Genomic DNA, 7,416 nt, shown 5'->3' with positions numbered 1-7,416 from the left:
TGAGAAAAATTAAAAGAATTTAATTCTTTCCATGCACATGGACATATTAAGTTCAATTAAAACTTCGAGTTTTAGCCCCAACAAATAATTACGTATATAAATAATGTGTGCATACACGTAATGTGTATATGTATGCCCATCAAAACACTTTTTCTTCTTGGAAAAAAGTTCAGGTATTTTTTCATGGAGTCACAATCACCCCTGACAATGTTAAAATCAATGTTTTGTTTCCTGATTTTAACAACAACTGCTGCATAGAATTCTGCTATGAGTATAATTTTGCATATCAATGGAAACTTTGATAAGAACTCTGCTGAAGAAAAAATCCCATTAAAACGATATTTTTCCACCCAGATTTGAACCCACGCCCTTCCTTTTATTAGCACGCTGCTTCATCCGACCGAGCCAATGTGTCTTCGCTCTCGTCTGTGAAGTAATGTGCAATAAAAAGAGAAAAAAGGGCCACTTTTTTGACAGAAAAAAAGCAATATTTAGACCGTGGATTCGTTTATCGTCATTAGTAGACACGATAAGCTTTAAAATATGGAGTAAAACATGGAATTTGGATAAAGGAATAAAGATCTCTTGTAGCGACAGAAAAACAGGCTCTTCCTAAGCCGGGCTGATGAGTGCTAATAAACACGAAACTGCAGTCCTCGACTGGAATAACTGAGTTGGCGGTGTATTTCATGCATATATAAGATGTTCAATGATATTATCAGAATGTTCGGGGACTCTTCCCAGAAATATCAGAATCTAAGCCCTAAATGCGAAATTTTAGACAGTCCTTGGTGATATTAGAGGTAGGAAAGGTTCATGGACCTTCGGAATTTACCTCAAGTCCTAAAAATGGAATTTCATATGATCTTTGAGGGCTGGGGCAGGGCTGTTTTTCGAGAGTTTGTGCATGGGCGCACTCCTAAATGCTTCTTGAAATCGACGTAATTCTGAGCCATCTTTGATGGCGATATAGGAGAAGACGTGGGGTTCGGACTGAGACTTTTTCAAAGTCCAAGTTTCAAATTTGCGCTTCTGGGCTAGATTTGATAACGTAAGTTGAAGGGATGGATTTCAGGATCTCTCTTCCTCTTCTTTTTTTTATTTTGGCAATGTCTCTATCTTTTTTATTTAATTAAGTTATTGATAAAAATGTTCTGAGGAACTTTCCACCAGTTTTGATTCTTTAAAATTACTTGACTGCTTTGGTTTTTCCATAATGAAATTTTCAATTTCCAGCCTTATATATTTTTATCTGTTAGAAATACAAGCGTTTGCGGCCGCCGTCAAAAAACTTGCAACATTTAGAACTGATATGGTTATTTATTTTCAGCGATACCTTTTCACTTTCTTTTGTTTTAAATGTTAGAGACGTACCGAGTACTTGTTACTCGGCCAAATGTTGATCAGATACTCGGCCAATAACGATTAGTTCAATAAAATTGAATATCGTTCAAGACAGACTTTACAATTGATAAAAAGTGCAAGCAAATAATTTACTGCAATCATTTGCAATTGCTATATTCATAAAATAAGACTATATTCTATGTATAAGTGGAAAAAAGAAAAAAAAAACTTATAAAATCTAATCAGAATAGAAGTTAACTATGGGTGTGTATTTGGGTGCAACTACTTTTTCTGTATCACATATTAGTGTTGAACAACTTACCCTTAAGCCCTGGTTTCCTAGAAGCGAAATCACCGAGCTTTGGCGTCGCTACTCGGCGTGACGCTGAAATCAAAGTCAAGTGATTCCGACGTGGCCACTCACGCCGTCGATTTCGCTCGGGCGCACATGCGCAGAAGAATCAACTTTTCCTCTCAGCGATAAGCGACGCCGAAGGTCGGCGATTCGCTCCTAGGAAACCAATGCTTTAGTCAGGAACATTCTAAGTAATCCTTAAGACGAATATTTATATTCTCATAACAAAAAACCTTTTCAATCACATCGCAATGTGTTCCTAATCACTTCAAAATTTAGATTGCGAATTTTTAAAACCTTGGTTTTGCAGATTCAAATTTTTGGCATAATGATAACAATACAGAGAGGTAAAATTATGTCATTTTTTTTAAGAGTAGGAAAAAGGTTGTGACTTTGGGTAAAAGAAATAATTAGGGGAAAAGAATGCTATTAAAATATTTTAATGATCGAAATTATTGCATAAAATGTGAGATTAAGGATTTAAAGTCGTCCGACAAAAGTCGGATTATTTTGTCGGATGGTTTACATTCATGAGCTCACATTTTATGCTCTGAAAAAGACGTTTCTTGTAACGCAGAAACACGTGACTTCAGTGTTCCTGCACATTTGTGCTTTTAACGTTGTTTTATTTGCTTTAAAAATTATTTACGTTTATCGGATTAGAACTATAGTAGATTGATACAATTTGTTTTAATTCCAACTTGATTGATCATATCTTTTATTTATTTGTTTATTGTTAATTTTTGAAATAACTTTTTTGTAAGCTTTTTGACAAATTAAATGTTTTAAATAATACGTAATCAAATTTCACCTGGAATTTTGTTTTAAAATCTTTTTTCTGGTCATGGAGGTCTATACTACTATTTCAATTAGTTCAAATTCATCACGTGTGTGTCGGTGGTTCTTCTTAAAATATAATTGATACTCGGTTCGGTAACTCGGTACTCGGCCGAGTAGTGAAAGGTTGACTACTCGGCCAAAGTGCTACTCGGTACGTATCTATTAAATGTCATGTCTCTTGAATATCGCTATAAAATTTTTGGTTAATTTCGCTTTTTATATTTAAGCACTTAAAATTACTGGTGTGACTAGTCATGATATTTTTAAAATCTCGTTTCCTCTGTTTCAACTTTTTCTCTATTTAAAACGTGTTTTGGCGGCACATATATTTTTATCCATTTAACTGCGATTTCCACAATGATATTTTTATATAAAAAAGGTTAAAAAAAGATAGAAATGTAATTATGTCAGTCTCCCGTATGAAGTTATGTTTATTCACCCATTCATTTTTTATTTGACTAAAGCTTGGTCTAAAAAATATGTTCGAAACATTCGTTTCAGTGGCCCTCAGTCAGGGAAATCATAATGCAGAACCTTGGATGTTCCTGAATAATATTCAAAGGTTGCATTTGCGTTCCAAAATTTCGCCGGAAAAAGAAAACTTTTTGACACCTTTATTATATTTATTCTCTTATTATTTCTATTCCATTTTCTTAACATCACAGAGGCTGATTTCTGAAAAACTGGAGGGGGGGACACTTTTCTTGGCGAAAGCCCTGGTGCCCCCCCCCCATATTGTTTGGTAGCTCTACGTTTATGCAGGTGGATATCGATGAGGCAGTATGTCTAAAAATTTAGATTTAACTTCAATTCATGATTTTTACAGTAATTAATGAAAAGCACGTTCTTATTTGTTTGAGTATGTGCCTGAAGTTTCAAGTGCTTAAGGGGGTCCGGGACACATTTTGAAATTTTTTTTATTATGTACTTTAGAGTTTTGAATTTTTTTGAACTGATTCATCATTTATTTAATAAGCAAAATCATAACATAAATGTGAAAAAAAATTATTTTTTATTTAAATTTAATTAGTTTTTTTCAAAAAAAATGGGGTTGCTTTAAATTGCTATAACTCAAAATATTGTTGGTCAATTTTCAATTTTTTTTCAAAAAAGTATGCACAAATATCTAAGCTTTAATTTTTATTCGGCGATTTTAAAAATATTGATTCAATAAAAAATAAAAAATATTTGAAGAAAAATTTCGAAAAATTCAAAGATACTTTTTTTAAAAAAAATCATAATTTTTGCAGTAAACGTTTTTTTCAAATTCGCCGAATAAAAATTAAAGTAAATTGCTTGAAAAAGATATGCTCCAAGTTTCATTACTTTATCTCTATCGGTTCCTGACTTATAAGAGTTTGAATGCAAGAAATCGGGAAAAATTGCATCATGGAGAAAAACGCGTTTAAAGTTTTAAAGTTATGTACACATTCGTTAGATGCATGCAACAAAAATAACTATAACTTTCGTTCTATTTAAGGTAGAAACAAGATTCAAACGTCCTCTTAAGCAGAAAAAAAACGAAACAATTTTTCAAATTATAAAAAAAAAAATGCAAAATTTGAGGATTTTTGTGTCCCGGACCCCCTTAAAAGCGAATTTAAGTCATGCAAGTGTAAAAAAAAAAATCTGCTCTCAAATAACTTGTGGGCGCTTCAAAAATGGACTTATCTGAACCCCGATGTGTAAATACTGCAGTGGAAAATTCTATGAGTCTGTAAATTACTTGTAAATTCAAATCTTTTAAATTACCTTCTTATTAATCATAGTATGAGTTTTGTTTTTCGTTTGTAATTTCTAGTTTTATTCTTAGTTTTGTAATATTTTTTTTTATCAGTAAACTTTAAAACATATGCTCGGATTACTGGGTTCTACTGTAAATGAATTGATTTTCTTTAACTCAGTGCTTTAAAATGCATAAAAAAACATTTCTCAAACGACCCCACAAGAAATGTTAAAGACTTCGATTAGTTGAAGTTTTGTTTAAATAAATCAAGTTTTAAAAATTATTATTAAAATTAGAAGTTTAGAGATATTTTGATGGCTTTTTACGCTTTAATAAGCATAATAGAGTTGCCAAAAGAAGACACAGTGGGTATTTTTCTAAAAATAAAAAACGAAAAGTAGTTTTTGATTTTTGACCAAACATGGCCGCCAGGGGTTTTTTTTAGGGGTGAGGGGATTTTGAAATGTCTCCCTTTCCAAAAGTGTTTGTTGGTACATTGTCTACATGGCAGGGCCTGATTACCCAAAAAGGCTCAGGAAGCTTGAGCTTCCCCTCAAAATTAACAGGGGGCCCAAAAATGACTTAAAGATTTCAGTTTCTGCTTTTGAATTTATGCAAACATTAGAACTCGCTAACTAATTTTTTTTTTAATAATTTTAAAAAGTTAACACACCGCTCATAAATGTGGTAGCAAGTTATTTCCGTCTGTGGAATTTGCCCAAATGTGCTACAATATACTTTTATCATACTTGGTGGGTGAGCGGGGGGAGGGGGGAGAATAAACATTAATTGAAAGTTTGCTTGGCCGTTTTTGGAAATAATACATATAAAATTAGTGAGTTTTGTTTCAATGCGCGGCAAGGACGAATCCAAAAATACTTTAAGGAGGGGGCAGTGAATTTTTTAGCTTACCTTTTACTATGTATCTGAATACACAAGCGTGAGGGGGGGGGGGGCTGCTACAGCATTTTTATTTAATATAACTAAGGTATAGAGATTTTGCCAAGGAGGTCCTCAAACCTTTTCCTTTGGAAGAGGTAAAATTGCGTTTCAGAACTTCAATTTCGTAATAATTCCAGGGGACTGTTTCGAAGCTCCTTCCTCTTAACATCCTCGCAGGTCGTCTAAAATTGCGCTTTTTGAGACTTCAATTTCGAGAAATAACCAAAGGAAAGTTACTGAACCCATTTCCCCCCCCCCCCCCCCCAAACTACCTGATATGTGTACAATCACGTTTTAAGGACCTACACATTTGCGAAATGTATGGGTGAAGGCGTCCAAACGCCTCCTTACTCACATTGATAAAGATCGTCCAAAATTGCCTTTTTGAAATTTCAATTCCGAAAAGTTTCTGGGAAGAAGATTTGAACCCCATTTCTTTCCTCAACCTCATTGTAAAGGGCGTACGTACACTTGCTTTTTATAGCTTACATTTGGGAAAAATTGCCTTTACAGGATAACTCAAGGGAGGTGCGATTGCCCCTCCCTTGTATCCGTCCTTGATGTGCGGAGAATTTTTTAAAAATATATACTGAAAACAAAAGGAAGGGGGGGGGAGGCCTGAAATGAGACTTGGCTTCCCCTAACTTCAGAGGTTTATCGGGCCCTGTCTACATTCCCGGTAGCAGAAACTGCGAGACGTGCGTCGCAGAATTTTCTGCGGCCTGCAGATAATTTTACCAAAAAAAAAAAAAAAAAAAAGGAAAGAAAGAAAGAAAAATAAATAAATGAAAGAAAGAAAAGAAGTACAACTTTTGGCAAAGATCGTTTTTGACCGGAAATGCGATGGATGCTTCAGCATTTCAGCTAGAAACATAGTCGCCATATTTGGTCATTCACAAGATCGAAGTATAGATAAGATGCTTATAAGTGCCAAAGTATTCAAAAACAAAGCAGGGGGGGGGGGTTCTGATTTTTTAAAATAATTTTTTTGAAAAATGAAAACTTTTATATTTAAAATTTCACGTTATCCCCATTGCTTTGGACGCAAAAGCGCTAAAAACTTTTCAACTAAAGTGTAGTCCCATGAGGATTTTTATTTTTAAATTATTTTTTTGCAACAATTTCAAAAGTTTATACCTTAATTTTTGGCGTTGTCGCCATGTTTGGTCATTCCAAAGATGTTGATACACAAGTCTCTTTAAGTGCCTACGTTTTCATATACGGAATTGGATATTATTGCAGTGAAAACTGTTGAAAATTATGCAAAATGTGCCATTTTTTTCGGATAATTCTTAGTTATTGTCTTGAGAAATGCAAAATTTTATCTTTAGAATATTATCTTATCTTCATTGCCTTAGAGGCTAATGTGCTAAAAACTGACTATTTTATATTAATTGTAGTTTTTGAGGATTTTGAATCTATTGCTACTTTTATGTAACAAATTCAAAAATCTATTTATAATCATGAATTTTTCGCGTAGACGCCATGTTTGGTCATTCGCAAGATGTAAATGGACGAGACTATTACTTGCCTAAGTTTCCAAAAACAGAATTGGATATGAACCTCAATAGAAACTATTGAAGATAACATAAAATGTACAATAAATCATGTTTTTTCAAAAATTATTTTCATGAAAAATGTGAATTATTATCTTCACAATTGTATTTGATCCTCATTGCTTTGGAAGCTTTGCCATAAACTAAAACATTCATCTGAAATGCAGTTTCCTGCCAACTTCTCATAAAAGAGTCAAAATGAATGAATAAATAAATTAGTAAATTTACTAATTTATTTATTCATTCATTTTTTGAAAAACAAATATTCAAAAACCTATTTTAACTTAAACTTTCCATTTTTAAATGAATATAAATTGGATAATTGTTTTTCATAATGTGCAGATGAATTTATTTTTATGAAAGTAGTAAAAATTGTCTCTCTCCCCCCTTTTATACTTTAAAACTCGGCGACAGTGATGACCACTAAGTTTTTCAGGAAAATTTCTGAGTCTTAACCTTTACAAGGGACTTGTGTATTTTATGAAAACTTAAAATAAAACTAATAAAAGTGCTGCAGATTATTTTTAACTGCCCAAAATAGTGTCGCAGACAGAATAGAAAGTTTCTGCTACTGGGTCTACATTCATGCCAAGTTTCATGATTTTATCACAAAATGCAGTTTCTGGCTATATTTTCTACCATAACCCCTCTAT

Source organism: Uloborus diversus, chromosome 5, assembly GCF_026930045.1.
Source record: "Uloborus diversus isolate 005 chromosome 5, Udiv.v.3.1, whole genome shotgun sequence".
NCBI lineage: Eukaryota > Metazoa > Arthropoda > Arachnida > Araneae > Uloboridae > Uloborus > Uloborus diversus.
Note: the sequence above shows the minus strand (reverse complement) of the source record.